The following is a 22,306-nucleotide window of genomic DNA, read 5'->3' as shown; positions in this document are numbered from 1 at the left end:
GGATTTTTTTTAATTACACAAAATTAGGTTAACTGAAAAAAAAAACCAAACAAATAAATAAACAAACAGAAAATAAAGATAAAAAAGCTACTGTATTGATTCTGTCTAGTCCAGCAGGAGAAAGATGAGATTACACAAAACCCAGGACCAACCATGGGGTTTTGTGTATGAGGCAAAATTAAATAAGCAGTTACGTAGATCAGTGATAAAGAAAGAGTAGAAACACATTGTGACCCAGGACTTCAAAGCTTTAAGTTCAAAGGTATTAGATGCCTCACTTCTATTTAAAGCAAGGTCAAGTGATTAAACACTTGAAGAATTTTATCTGGAAAGTCCAAAAGGAAGGCTACCTGTACTTTAGGCGATAACAGGTACATTTACTCTGAATGCAGTCCTAGTTATGGGTCTAAATAATGATTCAGCTTCTCAAATCAGGACTGAATCAGCAATTTCCATGCTGCAGGACTGTTAGTTGCTTGTTTGCTACAGACAGATACAATAGATGTTTTTCAGTTCATGCACTATCCTTTGAGATGAACATGGGACAAAGGTTTTGCTGGGGCCTAACTTTCCTAATGTTCTTTTCTTACATATCTTATTATATGCTTTAAAAGAGTTCCAATGACAGATTTTGCATTTAGTTGCAAATTTTTAGAGTATGAAGTTTCAAGACCCTTATTCTAAAATATCATTTATATTTTGAAAAATGCCTTTTGCTCCCTGACAGAAAGTTTCAGGAAGTCAGAGATAGATGATGATCAGCACATCTCCACAGCCTTCCAAAACAGCTGGCTTTGTCTGGGAGCTGACATCAGGTCACAACTTGGACCTATCCCAGGTGTCACTGATCGTTCTGTCCACATTTTTCTTTACTGAGAAAACCATCAACACCAGTGAAATGCCTGGAAGAAGGTGCTCAAGTCCTTTGCTCATACTAAACTAGATGCATAATAAAATATGTCATTATAGCTCTTTTAATTCAGTTAAGATTTAGCCTAGAAATACCTGCATGTACATCCATGTGAGTTTGTCTTGAGCTGTCTCCATATCCAGTGACTCTTGGGTTTGGTAGCTGAAGATTCAGCCAAACCTGACTGAGGAATGGAAAACGATAATATTTCAGTAAATTAAGAGGACCAGAAGGAGGTATTCCATTATCAAGTCATGCAATAGTGGAGATTCTGACAATATATATACATATATATATTTCCACACATAGCCTTTAAAAAAAGCTTCAGCAGCAAGAACTTCTGTTAGAGCTCCCACCATATGGAACTTGAAAACAAAAGAATGAACACAAAATATATCTGTAGAATTAATTTTAGAGATTTGTCACTCCCAGGACTACTTACTTCTTTTGCTACTACATGGCATGATTTGTACTTCAAGGTCTGTGGGCCTTCCTCTCTGTAAAGGTGGTAGGACATTAATTCTAGACAAACCATAGAATATTCCCTTTGTGAGGCAGTTAAATATTTTTTGAGATTAAACATTAATCATGAACTCTGACGCTTACTTCAGTGGAAAAATAGTTTTCCTGTTTCTTACATCCCACTTCCTCCCTTCAAAGGACAGAAAAATCTGCTATCTGGTATATCACTCCTAAAGTAAGACATACACTGATGAATCTGCAATAACATTAAATATAATTTCTATCCCTGTGCATTCCAGTTTAAACATTTACTTACAGGTCATTTATCAAGAAAAGAACAAGAGTCCATTTCCAGGTTCAGTGAAACAGACTATATCACCCAAAGTTAGCAAAATAAGATCAAATCTTCATTCTTTAATGAATTCTTTAATAGTCAAAAAGAAAGTCCCTTTGAACTACAAATACAAAAGTAACACTGGGGTGAAGAGCTTGCCTTTTCGTTCACATACTGTCTATGGCCTTCTAGCAGTCAAAAAATAACACAAATTTTAAAGCAAACTGAAACCAGTTTTGCTTTTAGGTTTTGTAGTGGCTCATATATGTCAATGAGGACTCAACATTCTTCCTCTTTGTTGACACACACAGAAAATAAGAGTCCCCTACTTGTCATTTTGAACATCTATCTTGAGTCATTAAAAAGGGCGATTTGAAACTTTCCTGGGCCACACCACCCACGCCTGCCTGCAGAGCAGGTCTCTGATTTCAGGAGCATTCCATTTACCAGGAACATGCAATCAGTACTGCCTACCAGGTGTTTACAAGTCATGCTTAAAAAAAGAATGCAAAGAAGGAAATATCCTTTAATAAATATAAATATTTAATCTTTTAAGGCCACTCGATAGTTCTTCAAATATTTTTAAACCATATGAGCAGAAGTCCAGCTATTCAGAACAAAACTACATACACTAACATATCTCCCAAATATTCCTTTTAAAGCGCTGAACTGAGATGTGCTAGTTCTGGATCATTTATTGAGCACATCAACTGTTGGCAGGAAACCAAAGACGATAGCATTTTACACATTTTTAAGTAAATGTTTGTTCTTTTTTAGTTTGCTTAAATTAGAGGAAAGGATTTCCAGTAGAGAATTTTCTGCTTTATTAAACTGAAAGAATTATAAGATTAGTTGCAACTACAGATAAACTGTACTGAAGTGCCTTTTCATACCTCTCAAGCACACTTTCCTGAGAAGAGGTTTGTTACCTTCAACTTTTTGTGGATAGAGCCATATGGTCCTACCACTCTCAGACTGGAAATCCTGGCGTCAATCTCTCATTTACTACTCATGTTCAACTGACAGACCCAACTGTGTTTGTCATCAATATGCCTTTTCTTCCAAGAGCCTACAACAGCAGATGAATTGAAGTGACCCCTAGCCAGCTTCTCCAAAACAAAGCATTATTCACTCAAACACACAGAAAAGGGCTTAGGCTTAAGCAAACAAAAGACCTTTAACTCAGCTTTCATCTTTCAGTCCCAGCCTCAGTAAATTCAGCTTTTTCCTGCTACTTCCACCTTCAGGTTAGGTGGGAGTAGGTGAGACTGTTTGTTTTGTTCCAGCTTCCTTGAGTGTTCCCTGGAGTCAGCGCCGTGTCCCCTGTGTGCAGCTGCTGACAGCCCACTCCACCTCCCTTCTTCCCTTGAACCAGCATCTGAAAAGTTTGAAAACTTTTGGGCCTAAAAAGGGCAAACTTTCTGACCAATTTGATTCCTGGCAGAGGCCATTTCCTATTCAGAATTTTTCTGTTAGTTTCCAAGAGAACTTCAGACAATTTCCTCAGAATCTATCATTATTTTCCTTCATGTGGTTTTCCCTTTGCAGTCAGGAAAGACAGTAACAATTAAGGAAACAGAGATGCATAAGGTATTTGCTAAAAATATGCCTAAACTCACAAAACTTCCAAAGCAGTAGAAAGAGACTTTAGTGGAGGTGACAGCCTCATAGCCTGTGACAGTGTCAGGGTTTAACTAACTGGTCACAAGAAAATAGAATTTCTTTTTCTTCACTGTCTTAAAATGTATCTGTTTATTAGATGGTTTGACATACTGTAATTTTTGATTAACCCTGAAACATGTATTCTGTGAATTCAGTAGTAATAGCTGTGACTAATAGATTTTAAGTGACTTTTCTATAAAACACAGAGTAAATTGTTTGTTAAACTAGGTGGAGCTAAACTACTTTTGAGATACATAGTACCTCTGGCACAAAAAGAGGTGGAATTCATTCCTACTTACCAACATCTCTGAGCTGCAGCTGCTCAGAACACCTCTTCACTCTCCTCTACACTGTGTTACATGTAATGGGCTTCACCTGCTAAATCTGGAGGAGTATCCAAACAGAAGTACCAAGATTCTCATGTGGGCACTGTTTTACAATATGCTGCAGAAGGTACTTAGAAATTGAATATGGATAATGAAGTGGATGATGAATAAGCCTACTGATTGTAGTATGATCCACTTTGCACCCAGCATTTCTTACTCTGTTCAGTGCCATAAGGGCAGGTGGCTTGGCATTGCAAGCTTTGATATTACTGCATTACTGGTTTTTTCTATTCAGACATGAAGTGAGGACATTGTTATCTTCCAAAATCTAAAATACTGTCCCTTTCTGTATATTTGCTGGCCTGTTAATGCTATATTGAAGCATTTCACAGTCAGCAGAGGACTAGAACTGTCCAGTTATGCAAGCCTTCCATCTCCTTGGTTTTGTGAATTTATACCAGGAACACGATGAGTTTGGCTGCTTTAAAGCGAGCTGAGTGGGCAGTAAACTTTTAGAAAATATACATAGTTTGAAAAATTTGAAAAGCAGCTAATATTTGTAACTGCAATTACTTTCATCATATTTACTAAATGCTATTGTGAAATATGTTCAAAGCCGAATTTCAAGCAAATATTTTTGCTATGTATTGTTTGATTATCACAAGCCAGTACGCTTTATGGGCTTTCTCCCACTCTAGAACCACTTTCAGATACTAAAGAGAGCACAGTTTTAGGGAATACGCTCCTCTAGTGGGCTTCTGGGGAGAAGCCCTCATGATTGAGATCCCTTCCACACATCCAATGAGAGAAGAGGGCAGAGCAGCATAAGGCACCCCTGCAAGCACCAGATCAGGCTGAGAAGGAATCTTGTTTGCAGGTATTCAGTCAGGTATCTGGCTTCCTTAAAGAGAGATAGTCCTTCCAAAACTCCCACCAGAGACTGATACATTGAAAGCTGCTCATATTCAATGAGCACTTTATATCTGTCCTCCTGTGTAGTGTTTTGGTGCAACCTGCAGATACGACTGATGTCAACATACAGAGCACTGTCCTTGTGAAGTGCTGCAGGATAACATCAGACTCCCCAGTAATGTTTCTGAATGAAAGTAACCACAGTGTGCATTTTACACTATTTGGGCAGCTTTGGTGTTGGATTTGGCTTATTTTGTTCTATCATCATCTATTAAACATAATGGCCCCTGATGTTTGGTGTTCAGTGAGAGGAAGGAAAAGCATTCTACTGGTTTATATTTGTTAATTGGACTTCATAATGGATACACATTAGCTGTATAATGGTAAAATTATGTAAAAAAAAAAAAATTCTTAGCACTGCAGTTTAATTTCCAGATACTTGCACTGTAGGCTAAACTAATTTGTGCATTTGATGTAAAGTTTTTCAAAACCCATATGTAGTATTTGTGTGTATTCCTAACCAAACAGTCTTTGCCAGGAGAAACAGACAGCTTAAACTGTGAAGACAAAACTTATTCCTATGGTTAAATAAGATATTATTGGTCTTATTATACAATGCACACCAATTATTAGTATGCAGCATCACAATGCAATAAGTACTGTGAAGGCCATAGCACCCATGTTAAACCTGGTTGACACAGTTTGAATAAAGCAAACAAACAAAAAATGCACAACAACAAATAAAAAACCCACTACATTTCTCTTAGAGTTAGGATGTGTACTTTCAAAGTGCTTTGAAATAGCATGGTGTCATAAACATTATAAGTTTATGAGTTTATTGATACTAAGAAAGTTCACAACAGTTTGTTCAAAGCTTTTCCTGAGATTCTTACTTTCTAACCATGCAGTTTCCTTAAACATCTTGACTTAGAGCTTACCTGATCTGATCCTGAGCTTACCATTAAACTCAACCATGTCAGGGCCCATTTGTTGGCCCTGAGGACAATGGTATATTCTCTCTCCTTTAATTCTGTAGCTTACTAGCAGGAATGGTCCATGTTCTCTGCTAATGCCCTACACTGTCCCTAGAAGTTACATGAGAGAGTACAAGTTGGCTGCCCTCAGAAACCCGAGGGTTTTATTCTAACAATATCTCTGTGCAGAATATTTTCTGCCTGTGCCTGGATGCAAATTTTAATTCCTTTCAGTGTAACAGAATAAGCCTAGCCTTAAAGTTTTGGGATTTGCTTTGCTGATGATTGCACATTTAACCCAATCTCTTGTTCTTAAATAGGGAAAATATGTTTGTTAGATGTTTTCCTTTATGAAAGCTGTGAGTTTGGTGTAATAGCTGATCTGCACGAAGACCTTTTGGTATATTGCGAGCATTAAATTCCTCAGCTATCCACATTGATTAGCTTGAGGGCACGCTGATGCCTTCCATATAGAGTGAGTGGAAACATTTTAAATACAATCCCTCTCCTGGGGAATTTGCCAGTGCTTGAGCTGTGCATAAAGTATATACCACTTCAACATCTTCATGACTGTGTTACAGCTCATCAGCAGTAGCTAGCTAAGCTGATGTTCAGAAATCCTCAGCCACAGGTTACCACAGTTCCTGGGCTGTCCTGCTGGTGTGGTAACTCCCACACACATCACAAAAGAGGTGCTGATCACAGCAAACAGGAACCTCTCACTAATAAAAGTGTCCCCATAAGCTCAGAGACTTATGCAGAGATCAGCCCGGAGAGGTCAGTGTAGCTAAATTTTCATCACTCCCACTCTTAGGGATGGGGTGTTGAGTCCCAGCTCTGGCATTTTCAGGTGAACACTAAGGGGCACAATCAAAGTCTGCTTCAGCCTGAGATGAGAGCAAACAGACTCCTCACCCTTCACAAATATGAAATTGATGAGCTTCCAGCTCAGGTTCAAATAGTTAACATTTCTACTCCGCCAGTCTGCAGAAGCACCTGAATAGTGTTAGTGAGGACACAAAAACAGCTTCAGTGCATCATGAAAAGGATTGTTCTCATATTCCTCTATCTTCCTGCTTCCTCTACAGCTCAGCCATTATTCTCTTAAAAATCCCAGACCAGCTTATACCAATCCACTTCCCTCTACCACAAGGTCTCCTAAGCACCTCAATTAGATTCTGTCCAGTATTTCACTTAAAATCTGCTTCCCAGAAAGGACCACCAGTAAAATTCTGATGCCAGTCTCTTAGATATCTTACAGAGTTGTGTTGGAGGCAGAGGAAAAAACAACTGGCATAGGACACAGGATGAGAATTTTTTATATTCTATTTATACAAAATCACCTTTGCATGTTGAGGTATGGTGAAACCCTTACTTCCAGCTTTCTGAGAAAGCCCATTAATCACCACAGCTCTTCAAAAGTGCTTATTTCTTTCTGGACTGGAATATCAAAGAGCATTTACATTTCATCTGTCATGTCCAGCTTCATCAGAGATGAACTTGCCTGGGGACAATATCCTCTAAAGAAATGTGGCATCCTTGCATTGCCAATTCACTGCAGAGGATTAGCATGTCAAAACAAGAGTGGTGAATAAGTACAGGTGAAAACCAGAGAAAATGCTAACACAAATGTCTTTGCAGTTGCAGATTCTCTGCCCCCAGTCTTACCAATATAGCTAAAGGCAAATGAAGGAGACTGTAATGATTTAATCACATTCAGAAATGTTTCAGTCTTAGATATCAGTCATAAGAGAGGAACCCAGGCAGTAACTCAAATTTTAGCAGTGCTACTGGGAACACAAGCAGATAACAGAAGTCTATTCTGAATTTAAAATCTATGGCTATTAATGAAAACAAACATATCTGCTGTTTCATCATCTACCTTCCAAACTACATAAACAGCATTTTAGGAAGTAATACCAAGTTCTTTCTGGAAAGAGTTTACACAGTTCACATGGAAACAGAATGAAGGCCATCCATTCAAAAGTAGAACTTGCATTTGCTCACAAGTGTTAACAATATATTTGTAAAACTTTGAGGTTTTATATGTAACTTTAATGTGTAATAGTCATGTATATGTTTTTGAAAAAAGTCATTAAATAAGCTTAAGACAATCATGATTATTTGGCAAATGAAATGTGAACTTCAGTAATTTTAAAGGTGCACAAATATCTGTATAAAAATAATAATAATACAAAAAGTCTATGTATAGGGAATAAAAGGGAGAGGTCATATTTATTGCTGAGCTGAATTGTCACCAGATAACTGTAAACTTTCATCAGAACTGTCCTAAATATGGTACCTCTTTGAAACATATCACAAGCCTGGTTCCAGATATTTCTAGTCTATTTCTAGTTTATTTCCCTTTTAACTGTCAGTCTGTTGCAAAAGCTGAAAGAACCATCCCCTAAAGTCTTTTTCTTTTACTATCAGATACATAAAGGACAAGTAGCCTGAGGCTCAATATTTTTCAGGCTTTTAAATATTTTTTTCCTCAGTGTTGAATGAGCATGTGTCATTTCTGCAGCAATTCAGAAGCAAATGGTCCCAAGTTCAAACTGTGACTTTTTTTAGATTAGATCTGTCGGATAAAAATTTGTTGAGATGAAATGCAATTCATCTGCTGTAGATGTCAACCCAAACTGACAGAAATAAGGATTCATATACAAAGGGAAAAAAATATTCTAGGGAACCAAAAATCCCAAGCATGGCAATGTGTAAAGTGAAAGGTCTTTATTTGCAGCCCATACACCCGACTATTTTGTTCAGTGACAAAGTATCACAGGGATTATCCAAAAAGCAATCAGACAGGTGGACTGCTCCTAAATGCTGGTTTCTCTTTTTAAAGTGCACCATCAGTCAGCAGAGAGAGAACAGAAACACAGAGCCAAGAACAAAACAACCATTAAGGGCCAGCTATAATACATGAGCAGTTCCTTCTCAAATTCATGGCTTTGGTTCTGTGGTCAGTGTTTTGAGCATCAGTCATGAATTAATAAACATCCATGGCTCCAGCTGCCTCACAACATGGATCTTTCTGCAGTATTTAACTGAGGGAAGAGACGTGGCAGAGAACACATAATGGTTTCCAATATCTGGACACAAGCAAGGACAACTGTGTTCTTCTCTTAATTAAATGTTAGAGAACAGTTAATAATTTAACATGGAGTATTTGTCTGACAGGTCTGTTCTTTTACTGATTGCCTTCTTGAGAACAGTTATGTCCTCCTAAAATTCATTTCGTTTCAAAGGATGGAAGGACCATGAATAATTCAGCCTATTCATTCATTATGTTACTACTGAAATATGAATTATCTTTTCTCAAGTTTATTTGTTGGGTTAAGGCAAATGGAATAAGCATGCGACCTCTTCCCATATAAAAGTTTTATGCATTAAAATTTTAGGCACAAGTGTCTTGAGACATATCAAGCATAGGATTTTCAGTATACATCACTCTGGAACTGAAAACTTTGAAAGTAGGAGAGCTACCAAAAATTACAATCAGCTTGGAAAAATCAGCCATCTATAACAAAAATTATATCTTACAGTGTATAAAATTTTGAAAATTGCCAAGATTATTAAGTATTTTTTCATTTTTTTATAGCCTGCGTACCTGCTTATTTTACATTCCCTGCTGGATATCCAGTTTTCCCTTGCTGTTTTGATATACTTGGCACCATGCAGAATCTGTGAGAGGAAAATAAATAGTATGTTTTAAAAATGGGCTTTTGTGACTGTAATACTAAAAAAATCATTAGGGCGGGTCAAGTACATCTTAATTTGCCCAGTTAACAATATAGCTGTGAGAATAGCTATTCTAATAATATCATAGGTACTGTTGTAACCCAGGCCACTGAAAGCTAAATTGCATGGCTGAACCTGGAAAAACCTGCAGCTAAAAGGTGCCAGAGGTTCACTGTGCTTATCCCACCAGCACATACTCAGATATGTGCTCATGAAATCTTAAGGCAAAGTGTTATTTATAATTCCATACTAACTACAGTGATGCTTACTGATACATGCTCATTGCACTACTAAAGGTTAAAAGTTAAAAGAAAAACATACATATAAGTACCCAGTCAGCACTTACCTTATCCTATAAGGTTCATAAAAGACTAAGATCATTAAATCAGATGTAGGATAATGAAGTAGGGGACCATAGTCTTTTCTGCAGTGACAAATCAAGAGAGAATACTTGAATGAGTGTGCATTCAATGGCTTCAAGGAGAGGTATAATTAGAAGTGGTAAGGTGAACATAAATATTGTACACAATCATCTGACTGACAGCAGCAGGAGCCAGCAGGAAGCATCTTGATCTAATTGACCCCTACCCCCTCTGCCTGAAAAACAGATTTGGGCCTAATACAAAAGATTTCTGAAAACTTTGATGTGGACTGCTATTACACATTTCAAGGTATTTATAAAGCAGCACCTGCTTGTGCTACCAGTTAGAAGGAATGTCATATTTTCCCATCTTAGGTCCCCACTCACAGGGCTTTCATAGTGACTATAGAATTAGTTTAAAGGCTCAAACTTGACAAACAAGGGTTTCTGAGAGAGATTTTTTAAAACACAAAAGGCATTCAGACACTGGTGGATTTTTGTTAGAGTTGCACAAATAACCACCTTTTTTGCATATGCAAATTTCTATCTCAGATGCTTTTTTCTTCATGCATTCCCTCTTTCATTCATTAGGAGCAGAATATTAATTTTAAAATCCCAACAACAGCAGCAGCAAAACAGGTAAGCAAACAAGAGTAATTTTTGTTTGCCTATTTCACTATAAGCTCACATTGTTTGTATTATTAGTAGTCTCAGTTTTCTCTTCACCCTCTTTATTCTAGAATGAGAATTAAAGGATAATGGAAACAAAGGTCACTTTGAAAAATGCGAAAATTTTTTGGCTAAGAAGTATTCTGCTGACTTAGAAGCAAGTCAGTATATGGGTGGTGAGTCACAATCAGTGGTGATGGATACTCACAACATAGCAGTGAAAGTGCTGTAAAGGCTGATGTTTAAACAGAACCAAAAATCTGTAAGAAAAGCATGTGATCTGTGAAGGTCGAAGCTAGGAGATGGTAAAAAGTGGAGTGCTCATTATTCTTTTTTTCTTTCTTTCCTTTGCATGGAAATATTCAAACAAATCCAGACTGAGAAACAAACCTGGGAATCTAAAAACATTCTCTCCCACAATACAGACTTAATTTTCAATTGAGCTAGATAGGTAGGTAGTATATGTAGTTAGGTAGGTAGATAAAGAAATAGAGATAGAGATGATATATATTTATATAAGCAAGAACAGTACTAATCTTTATAAATATAATACTTAAAGGATCTCACTTTCTTTGTTGACTTGGATTTACAGCTTCAAATGAATCAGAGCAAAGCTCTGTACAAAGAATTTACTTCCCGGGTTTTTTATACGTAAAGCTACTTCTCTCTATGTTCTTCATTTTAGTAAACAGTTTTAGTCTCCCTTTTAGTATTTTTTTGTAAAGTACTTATATTTTCATATATTAATAATCTTTCCAGTGATCAGTTTCACCAGAGCCCAGATCAAAATTGGAACCTATGTTGACAACTTGCTTGTGACCAACACCTCGTCTTGTCTTCCATTAAGTTATTTGGAAAAAGAAGGGGCATGCTCAGAGTTCTGTGCTTCAGAGCATTATGCTAGGTACTTGCATGCAATATACATGGCATTAAAGGAATTCAATAACAGCAAAGTGAGACTACTCAGATATTTCTTTCTTTATGTAAGAACCATATTCATTTATTTTCTAGTGGAAAAATATGAATGCCTAAAAGGCCTCTGTGTGACACTAGGCTTACTGGTGGGATGACTGAGATACAGCAGTCTAAGATTTTACTGCCTAAATGAAGTAGAAAAATTATGAGTAAGAAAAAAGCTAGAAGACAGAAAGGTGTCGTGACAAGCAGGTTTGTAGCTTCCTTAGGTACTCAGTTGACTGTCAAAGGCTAGAGCAGCTGCTCAGCATATGGCTTGATGCTTCAAGAAGTGCCTAGGAATGAAGTGCCTCCCTGTTTCTTCTGTGTGATCCAGAGAAGGGACACCTGGGAGAAAGCTTTGACAGGCAGGAGCCTTCCTGCAGGATTACACAAGGGGATGACGAGAGGAACTGCCCAATCAGCTGAGCTGTCTCCTGTGCTTCTGTCTAAAAGTAACTAGAAGAAAATAGCAACTGAAAGAGACCTAAGTATAGTAGGTATTTCTGAAGTAGAACTGTCTGTCCCAAGTCAGAAGAAATAAAATATCTTATTAGCAATATGTGCAACTGAGAAATTATAGTTGAGTCAGGTTGAAAATGGGATTGAAAGTGGATATAAAAGTACCTTGGGAAGAGGAGTGGGGAGCAGACCGTGCTCAAACAGAGAAGGATTGGAATGATGGGACAGAATAATTCATATTTAGAAGCACTGACAAGCTAGTCTGTTTTTACAGCAGCAGTTCACATCTCTGTATGTGACTGAAGGGGCCTAAGTCTCCGCAATCCTCTATTGTCAGAAAACATGATGCTAGAAACCCAACAGAAAAAGAGAAAAAAACAAAGCACAACTTATATTTTAGTTTTGGGGATAAACTTGAGCTATATATTGGACAGACCCTTTCCCCATTCATTGACAACGTCAAAGATAAAGATGTCAAATGCCAGTACAAAAGCTAATAGGATTATAAAACCCTCCTACTGTATCAGAAGAAAAGAAACAGAAGTTGAGATAAAAGAAAATAAACCCTTTAAAACTGTAACAATGGGTGACCATAACTACCTTTATGGTAGTAAACCATTCATACACCATGTCAAAAATGAGGTGTGTAAAAGTAATTTTTTGGTTTTATATGTGTTGAATACTTCTGGCAGCTTTAGCAAATTCAAGAAGAAAACCTCATCCTAAGTAAAACCTAAGGAATTTGATTAAAATTTGGATTGAACATTAGGCACAGTGACCAAGATGTAACTCTTACAATACTGTAGTACAGAGTGGGCTCTTTAAAATCAGGAACTGTCCACACACCTTTCCCCTTTTCCTTCTTCATTAGATATGCTAATTCATCACAGGGATAGATTGAAGGAGAACCTTCCAGCTAAGTTTACCCAATGTTTTCCAAAAAATGACAGCCTGAAAGAGGCTTGAAAAACAAACTCCCTGAACAAAACAGACTACCAGATGACCTTTGCATGCAGCAGGGGAAACTTGAGGGACGTTTAAGAGACAGGAGCAAGTAGGTAGAGAGAACTTGTGGGAATGGTGTAAGAGGTTTCACAATCATGTGGGGTTTTTGACAAAATTAAAATTCATAGCCAGAACCAGCGCTGGACCTCTCTGGAGAGATGAGGGGAAGTAAATTCTATGGATCTGAGAGACTGTTTCTTTTCCAGGCACTGGCAATTTTTTTTGTGTTTGTCTCCAACCAAGGACAATTCCTGCTGGCGATGAAACCTTTGATAACTTGTGTCTAACTTCTAATTCAGGTGGGAGACCATGACTGCGCTGTGCAGGTAACTCAGAGACCTGCAAAAAGATATTTGTTCTCCATGACTGCATCCTGCTTAAGCTCTTGAAGGCTATTAAGACTACTTGAAAACAGTGATTTATGTGAGTCACAAATATGATATGATGACCAAGGAGAGTAAAGCTCAGAAAGCTCCCTCCCAGCTCAGAAACTAAAATTGGCTCAGTCTATTTTGTCTTATTTTTTAGGGTTTTCTTTTCCTCTTTGTTTGTAAACTTGCACAGAAATGTCATATCATGTCACAAATGCTAAGAGAAAAACAAAATCTCCGAAGTCAATGAGGCTAAAACGGATATTCAGATTATATTTAATATAGTAGGACTCAAAACTAATGAAGAATGCCTTCTGTTCTGAACAAAAGCCAGAAGAAAATTAAAATCACCAAAATAAAGAATAGAGTGTTCCATTCTTAATGCAGCAAAAGTTGGTGATTCAACTGCTGGAATAGCAGAGGGCAAAACAGAAAGCATTTGTAGATAAGAAAGCAAAAGCTAATGGATATTTTCAGTAAGCCTAAAAGCTCTGTTACCACTATAGTGCAAAGATAATGGTTTCTACCTCTACAATTCCTTGCAATGATTGTTTTGCCAATATATAGTAGAAAAGAAACAAAGAGTAATAATTGCTTGTCAGCACTGATGAAGCATGACAGGCATCAGCCATGGGAAGGGGAATGCCACTTCACTGCTGCATCCAATGGTAACAGACTGCCCAGAGTTTACACTACACTGTTCACCCATGGAACTGGGTCAGGGCTGTGAAGGAAAGGACAGCTGGAGGTCAGCTTCAGCAAGCTGTTTGTGTCTGTCTAGTTAAAATACATTCAGGGACCCTCAACCACTGAGATAATTTAAAACTGAACAGAATGATGTTGCAAATCATATGATAGGTTTAGGCTTTGCTCACAGATCAGGTCCAAATGAAGTTCACAAAAGCTGCAACAAAATAATTTTTCCAGGAAAAGGCATATGTCTCAGCACCTTACATCACAGAGGGGTATCTAAATATAGTCTAATTACATAAAATGATATGCAGCATGCAGATTCAAATTGTGTAGTGGAAGCAAAGAAGGAAGGAGTCACAAGATAAAACCTCATTATAAAAAAGGATGCACAGTGAAAAATAAATCATAGTTTATGAACATTCTTTGTTAACTAAGTGAAATCATAGCAAAGCAGAAAATGAAAAGCTGATAATGTTGTTATTACTCATTTTCTAGCTATCATTTGAATCAAGCCTCTCAAGTATAGTTTCTTAAGGATTGATTTCTTTTGGAAGTTGCAAAGGCTTATTTTTGAAGGGTTTTTTTAGTATATTTGTGTTTCCATAATAGTAAGACTCTTAACCTTTTCAAAACTGTTTGAATAAAAATTTCAAAAGGCACTGTGGTCTTAGGAACTTGACCTGGAATACCTTACAAAAGTCAGACTGTCAAAAGCTGGAGCTCTTTAAATTCTGAAAAACATAAGTCAATTAGACCTCAAGACCTTCTCATTCTTTAGGTAATGGTCTACCCTAAGAAGAGACAAAGCAACATCTCATACATTAAAACATATAGGAGACAAATAATCCAAGTTCTACCTGGATATTTAGGCCATAATGTTAATTGCTAGTTTGATTTATTTAGCAAAAAAAACAACAATAACAAAAATCAACAACAACCAAAAAAGCAACCTTCAGATATTACATTTTAAATACATGTAAACACATTACTAATTTTGAGAAGAATCCTCTTTTTTTGTCACAATTTTTAAGGCTAATTGTTTTCTCAGTCATTTGGGTCTGCAGACTCATTTTACTGTAAAAATTGAGTTTTTTTCCTGCAATACGAGTATATTTCCCTGAGGAAATATGGCAAAAGTTCAGTTTATCAGAGACAGGACTCTCCCACTTTACTTGTAAGAAATGTGTTTATCAATGCAAAGAGTAAAATGTACTACTGAACAAAATTCATAATACAGTTACAGAAAACAAACAGTGATTTTACATAGCAGGGTTTCTGTAAAGAAAGAAAAAAGCTGCACAATTTTATATTTAAATTCCAGAGCAAGAATACCTGCAGCTAATCAGCTTATTCCCCTGATAAGTATTTTGCTACAGACCATGGAATTGCTCTAGAGAGGTTCACAGATGTAGGGACTAGGTGTTTCAGGGAAATAATACTAGACTACCAAGCGTTGCACCTCTAAATCGACAACAGAACACTACACAAGAAAGAAATAGGTTATATTCTGAAAGCAATATAATGTCGTCCTCTTCTTTTCATCACTAGAGCCCATAAAAATATTCTTAAAGGAATCTTTTAATATGATGTGTGTCCAGGGCCAGTGTTAGTGATGCTTGAATTCTTTTATCATGTATCATACTTCCAGTCATCATTAGCGCTTCATGACAGCTTCAGATTTGTGTATGTAAGGAACTTAGAAGATGAAATATCAGCCCAGAAAATTTCCCTCCCAGCAAGACTTCTGACAAATTAATGGATTAGTGAGGGGAAATTTACATCAGATTCCCTTAAACAACAGAGCATCAGTAGATGTCTTCAGTTCCCAAGGCTATCAAGTCAACAGCTTTCATCATTTTAATACCTTCCTAAAAAACTCATAAGACAGAGTACATTCTCGGGAAATCTGGATTCACACAAATCAATGAAAGATAAATCAATGAACCAAATAAAGTAATAAACTACCAAGAGAACAGCACTATCTGAACACATAAAAGAATAAACCTTCAATACTTCATGCCATGCAAACCTTTTGGTAAGTAGAGCTTTTTAACTGCTATCTAACTAGAAAGGTTTCTTTTGAGATGTACATATATTTGCTTTCTGTCACAGAGTAGTCTATTTATAATCAATGTTTAACTTTTCTGGGATTAAATTTTAAGAACGGTACTTTGAAAATTACTTTGAAAATATGTGTCCTTCGCTGTAAGATTTACAACAAGGAATACTTGAGGTTCATTTAATTAGATGATTCTGCCAAACAGAGATGTAGGTATGTCTTTCAATTTTTTTCCTTACTTATTTCTGTGTATTACCTCATTTTGTGGATAAGAATGAATGGTTGTTAACATTAAAGGAAAAGAAAATAGCAGCACTATATTCTTACTGCCGGTCACTATGTCCTTCTAAAATGCAGATTTTTTTCTTTGTTGCCATAATCTCCATAGAAGATATAATGCAGACAGAATAATTACAGTGTAAGATGAGGAAAGTGTGTCCTTTTCAGTTAACATCTTGAGGGGACACATTTTCTTCCTCTTATTTTTGAGCAATATATGTAGCTTTATCACATTTTCTGCAGGCAGTTCCCAGAGGATTTTCAGAAGAACTCTTCCTCCTGTAAATAGGCCAATTCACTTCCAACTATGTATTCTAGAAAAGAGTAAATATATAAAACTTGAAGGTGGCTGTTACCATGCTCTGGCTGCACCTTGCACTTCACACCTTGTCTACACTAAGGATGTTTTAGGGGAAGATTCACACCTAGACTAGAAAACTTAGTTTGACTTCTGTCAGCATTTTAGCACCATATTGATAAGACTTGCACACACAGTTCTTGAAACACTCACAGAATATGGTGCTACAGATACTTTCTATGTCCAAACAGTGAAATCAGTAAAATCAAATTAACGTTAGGAAGAAAAAATTCCTATTTCTAAACTTCCTAACTTAAAAAAAAAAATTACAATAGCTCCTGCAGAATTTTGGCTGTTACACACATATGCTCATTCATTCAGCTGAATATTTCTGAAGGATGTAACCCTTTGTTTTGCTTTTAAGGTAAATGGGGTGCATTATGAAGCAATTCAGTGAGTATTGATCCTGTATTTTCTTTCTTAAGTTGGTATTAGTTCAGAGGATTCTGTAGTGCAATGAGTAAGGAGACTGAGAGGGGAAGAAAAAAATAAGCTGATGCGAATGGATGACATTGCAGGGGGAATATTTCAGTGGAAAATAAACAACTTCATACCATTTGTCTGTAGGACTCTCATACTGTTTGTATCATCAGCCTCAAAAGTACTACCAGGAACTGAGTTTTTGGTGAGACCCTACAGCCATATGCATTTGACTCACACCCTTCATTTTTTAGGGTGCCAAGATGTTTAGCTGAAGTGCTCTTAATGTGATCCACAGCCTTCACTGTCCGCTGTGATCATGGCTCAAGTTATCCACTGTTCTGCCAGGGTGGATAGGTGCTATTATCACAAAAGGTTGTGGCTCTCTTCTGCTAGTATGGAAATGCCTCATCTGGATACATCAAATGTTAGTACCACTAAAGCTATGGCAACTCAAACCCTAAGGCTTGTCCAGTGCTGTGGGCAACCACTGAAATATAGAGAAAGTTTTATTAAATTTCTGTCCATCAGATATACCTGTGTATAGTTTAGTCATACCTCCACTAGCAGTCTACAGTTCAATTTCAAAGTTACTTGTTTTAAGGGTTTTAAGGGTACTCTAAAAACATTCTCTTCAATGACTTTGGCCCTCTGAGACATTTTCTCCTGACATTTTCTCACAAACAGGCAGAAAGAAAACATTATCAACACGGCATGTACTTGCTAAATCTGCTTGCTAAATCTGCCCATTAGAAGATCACAACCAGCACTTCAAACTTCATCACAAGATGCTGCAATGGATTTGAACTCTAGATAGTGAACTTTCCCCTATCCTAAGTGTTCTCAGCAGTGGAAGCAGCAGGGATATCCTGGAGGCAGAAGCAGACTCTCAAAGGTAATTCCTCTGAGCACAACAAGCACAACAAGCCCAGAGGCAGCCGCAGTAACGTCCTCCTACCCATGGGAGTCCACAGGAGATGGCTTTGCACACTCCACATTTTGAGGTTTCATACCTGCATAATGCAAGATGGCTTTTGAGCAGTTTTGAACATGGATGAGCCCGGGGACTGAACCCAGTTAGGATGTAAAAGGGCAAAGGAGCTTTTACAGCAAGGCACAAATACTGTGATGTCACAAGGCCCTGTGATGATGAAAATATGTATTGATGAAATACTGAATATACAGTGAAAATGTATGGATGTCAGCAATACTATTGATAAGTTTTAAAAGAACATGCTAAGGGTTCAAGGTCAGATTGCCATCAAGAAAAGTAGCCACCAATATAAATCACAGTCAAGTCAGATTTCATAGTTAACAGCATCAGCATCTGACATTCCTCATCTTAAAAAGCTACTCATTAGCTGTATGTTTACAACACATGGTCCACATCCATGGGAGCTTGTGGTGGGCACAAATAAATTGATTCTGCCTGTGTCCAGAACCAAGGGGAAAAAACCTGCAACTTTCAAGTGTCCAGAACCAAGGGAAAAAAAATTCCAACCCTTAAGTGACCTGTGTCAGTGCATTACACATTGTGTGCTAATAATCTCACCTCTCAACAGCTTTGACTAGCTCAGCACTGTATTAATGCCCTCATGAATCCTTTTCCCACTCAGGGTAACAAGAGGGCAGGTTTGCACCTACCCAAGGTGTACAGTGTAAGTACCATGTAGGAGGACTTTATAACAAGGATTATTTAACATCCCTCATGTGGACCAGATTTCATTCCTGGAAAAACAAAAGGCTTGAGGATGTGAGCATCCCCTAGCTCAAGCAGTGGAAGAGAAATAAGAATGTGCTGGGAGGGATGGAGAGCAGCAGCTGTAGAGTCACTGATTGATCGGAGTGGGAGGGGCTCCCATACAAAACTGACTTTGATCTATCTTTTAATTTAGCAGCACAACAACAAATCTTAAGGCAATCAATTCTAATGGTATTAATAGTCTCATTCAAAGTATTCACTTTCTCCCTTAATTTAGTAGGCTGGCTCCATGTTTCCTTGGCAGATTTGTCAAATAAATATTGCTGGTTTTTGAGAGCAGCTTTCCTTACTGCTCCATTTCCTAAACATTCTTGCTTCTTTAAAGAGTGTCATAATTTCCTCCCAGGACTCAAAAATTAATAATTCATTCATTTGCTACTTGTTGTGATAATCTTTCTTCTTTGTATAAATAATTTCAATGTTGGCTTGGTTTTCCTTTTAGAAAACTACAGTCAGCTTCAACATGTCTTAATCCAACATAAACTCTGATCAGTTTAGATAATCTTTGTCACTCCTGAGTCATGACTGGACACAGGTCAGGACTCTTAATTCTAGTAATTGCCCTTCCTTCATCTATAATTTTCTCTCTTGACTAAACCATCAGTTCAACTTTTTTTTTTTGCTTTTCCATTCATTTCAGACCTCACCCAGTGGCCACAGGAATCAATGGGAGATTTTACTGTGAGAACAATAAACAGTGTAAGCACTGAGCAAAATTTTTATCACTTTCAAGTGTATCGAACTGGATGAGAGGAGCAAATGGAGCAGGGCTGGAATGAACTGCTTCAAGACAGAAAGCAATAACTTGAGCAGCAAGAGCTCAGAGCCCTGCAATCATATGATCATCTTCCACGGCTGCTTAAGTCTCTGGAATAAGTAAATAAATAATAAATACATGAACAGAAGCCAAATTGCAGTATTCCTGTAACCAATGAAGCAGAGCAGTAAATTTTTTTTTCATTTTAATTTGGTTTTAACTAAAATATGAACATAAATATATGTAAACACCATATGTAAACCCCATATATCCCTGCTATTAAGGGATTACATTTTCATTTAAGGGGATACAGTCAAGGGAATGCAATTAAGTAAATACATCTTCAGTTTAAAAGAACTTCCTAATTTCAGAATATTCAAACACTTTGAGAATAGACATCTCTGCTGGAAGTTGGAAGATTGAGTTTGATTTCTCTCTCTTTCTTCATGTGGTCTTCCATAAGGATTTGTTATTGACCACTTCTATCTCAGGTTTGGTGCATTTTTCATCTGAAACAGTAAGACAGTCCTTGCACACTCACAGTGGGGGTTCCTGCAGTACAGGCCATACTGGCTGGTTGTCAGGTAGATTCAGGAATGTTAACCATGTTATCTGTCTCTGAGGCATCCATACTTCATCTGTAAGTTTGGGATTTATCTCAGATCATTTAAAACTTCCAGAAAAATGGTCTCCACCCTAACACTGCTGGATCATCCTTTTTGAAAAGGCTTATCGTGTCTATCTATCTCAGTCTAGACATTTAGAACTCACCTTCATCCACCTGGTCAAGGGTATGACCACCTGTGTGAAACTCCGCTGTGTAGACATGGCCCAGCCAAATTTGACCTGTAGCTATCAAAGCTAATCTGTGAGTATAGCTGACTGTGAAGTTGCACAACCTAAGAGAGCACAGAGTGAAGGAGTGAGGCTATACTCATAAGAACCTATGAATTCAGTTTAAGAGGAACATCAGCATTAAACTCTATAACACTTTCAGAGAAAATGTGGAGAGTAAAATGAAAAGTGATACAGCAAGAGAGAGGATAAACCCATTCCACAGAGCAATGGAGGCTAATGCTTTTCCCAGCTGCCTTACCAGAAAAGACTCCTAAAGTACCTGCACCAGTGGTAAAATTAAAAATGCTTAACTTAGTTGTATTTTTGTCTCAACCTTTGATAGCCATATTAGCTGGTAACCAATTGCTGCATGCACAGAAATAATGTACATGATTCTGAGTGCAAGTCTTTACACAATATTGTCTAAAAGAAAAGTCTAAAGGAAGTGATTCATATCACTAAACATAGGTACATAGTACCATTTTAAGTGTCTAAATTGTCTGATACACTTACAAATAGACTTTATTCTGACAGATAAAGATGCAAGACTATTCTCCCGCAAGACTATTCTGCTGCAAGACTATTCTGCTGAATTCAGGTGTGAGAGCATAGGGTATACCATTAAGTTCTCACTGTAGGTCTGAATCACATCCTTATAACCAGATCAAATTAATCTTGAGCTTAAAAACTAAGCCTGAATACTAGGCAGTGAATTGCAGAAGTCATTAAGTGAGGAAGTAATTCATTTCCCTAAAAGCAGTATATCTATATCCCCTTCATCTTTTCCAAGATCTCCCATACCCATCTTAATAAGGAGATGCACATCCTATCACTACTTGTGTGTAATTTAGTAGCACAAGAAGTGTTCATCATGATCCTGGAGTCATACGTTGTGCTTAATATAGCATAAAGGACAGCAGGAGCATTTCCCAAAGGAACTTAAAATGTAAATACAAGTTTCTCCCAGGAATCTGTTGGACCAGCAGTCTCTTTCCTTTATCACTTTTTATAAAGAAAACACATGGAGAGAGAGCTGAGAGAGCTCATATTACACTGGGAGAGAAACAGAAGATGGTAGAGCTTAAAAAATGCAGAAGAGAAAAGCTTAGGGGGAGTTAAAAAGGGAAAAGAAAAGAAAAGAAAAGAAAAGAAAAGAAAAGAAAAGAAAAGAAAAGAAAAGAAAAGAAAAGAAAAGAAAAGAAAAGAAAAGAAAAGAAAAGAAAAGAAAAGAAAAGAAAAGAAAAGAAAAGAAAAGAAAAGAAAAGAAAAGAAAAGAAAAGAAAAGAGAAAAGAGAAAAGAGAAAAGAAAAAAGAAAAGAAAAAAGAGAAAAGAAAAGAAAAGAAAAGAAAAGAAAAGAAAAGAAAAGAAAAGAAAAGAAAAGAAAAGAAAAGAAAAGAAAAGAAAAGAAAAGAAAAGAAAAGAAAAGAAAAGAAAAGAAAAGAAAAGAAAAGAAAAGAAAAGAAAAGAAAAATATAGACACAATCTCCTAATCGGAAAGAGCAAAAGAAATCCTTTTGTAATGAAGCCATCCCCAAGGAAAACAGAAGAGAAGCATTTTCTCGAGAACATCAGAACAAAAAATATCATTCTTTTCTCTTTAAGATGGAGCAGGGAGAGAGATTTCTCTGCCTTAATTTAGTTAATGTATGAGAAAGGAGATAACCCTATCAAAAGATCATCAGTAGCACAGAGATCTTATGGAAAATCATTGCAGAACTTACTCTGGAAGAAGATACACTTCATGGCAAAGCATAATTATGCAAGAGTTTCACTGCAAATTATATTACAGTTGCCATTAATAAAAATGGAACACAACATAGATTATCTCAGTGTTAATCCCACAGGCTGGTAATTTTAATGTTTGCTTTTGAAATCCAGGTATTGTGTATCTGACTACACACTTAATAACACCATACTAAAAAATGCTAAAACCAAAGTTTACTCTATCAGCAATGAATTAGCCATGCATAATCACCTTGTTGAACCCTTAATGC

General features: G+C 37.0%; 1 long non-coding RNA gene across 1 annotated transcript in view; it reads right to left on the bottom strand.

Moving 5' to 3' along the window:
* LOC102060937 (uncharacterized) overlaps positions 1–22,306 on the bottom strand; it is a 48,853-nt gene that overhangs the window by 12,026 nt on the left and 14,521 nt on the right. The window contains exons 2-3 of the long non-coding RNA XR_003381162.2: positions 9,194–9,267; positions 1,006–1,094 (exon numbers count right to left, since the gene is read on the bottom strand). This is a non-coding gene — a long non-coding RNA (uncharacterized LOC102060937). The remainder of the gene's footprint in view (positions 1–1,005; positions 1,095–9,193; positions 9,268–22,306) is intronic.

The sequence above is a fragment of the Zonotrichia albicollis genome, chromosome 3, assembly GCF_047830755.1.
Source record: "Zonotrichia albicollis isolate bZonAlb1 chromosome 3, bZonAlb1.hap1, whole genome shotgun sequence".
Lineage (NCBI taxonomy): Eukaryota > Metazoa > Chordata > Aves > Passeriformes > Passerellidae > Zonotrichia > Zonotrichia albicollis.
Note: the sequence above shows the minus strand (reverse complement) of the source record. Positions and strands in the feature narration are given on the sequence as shown.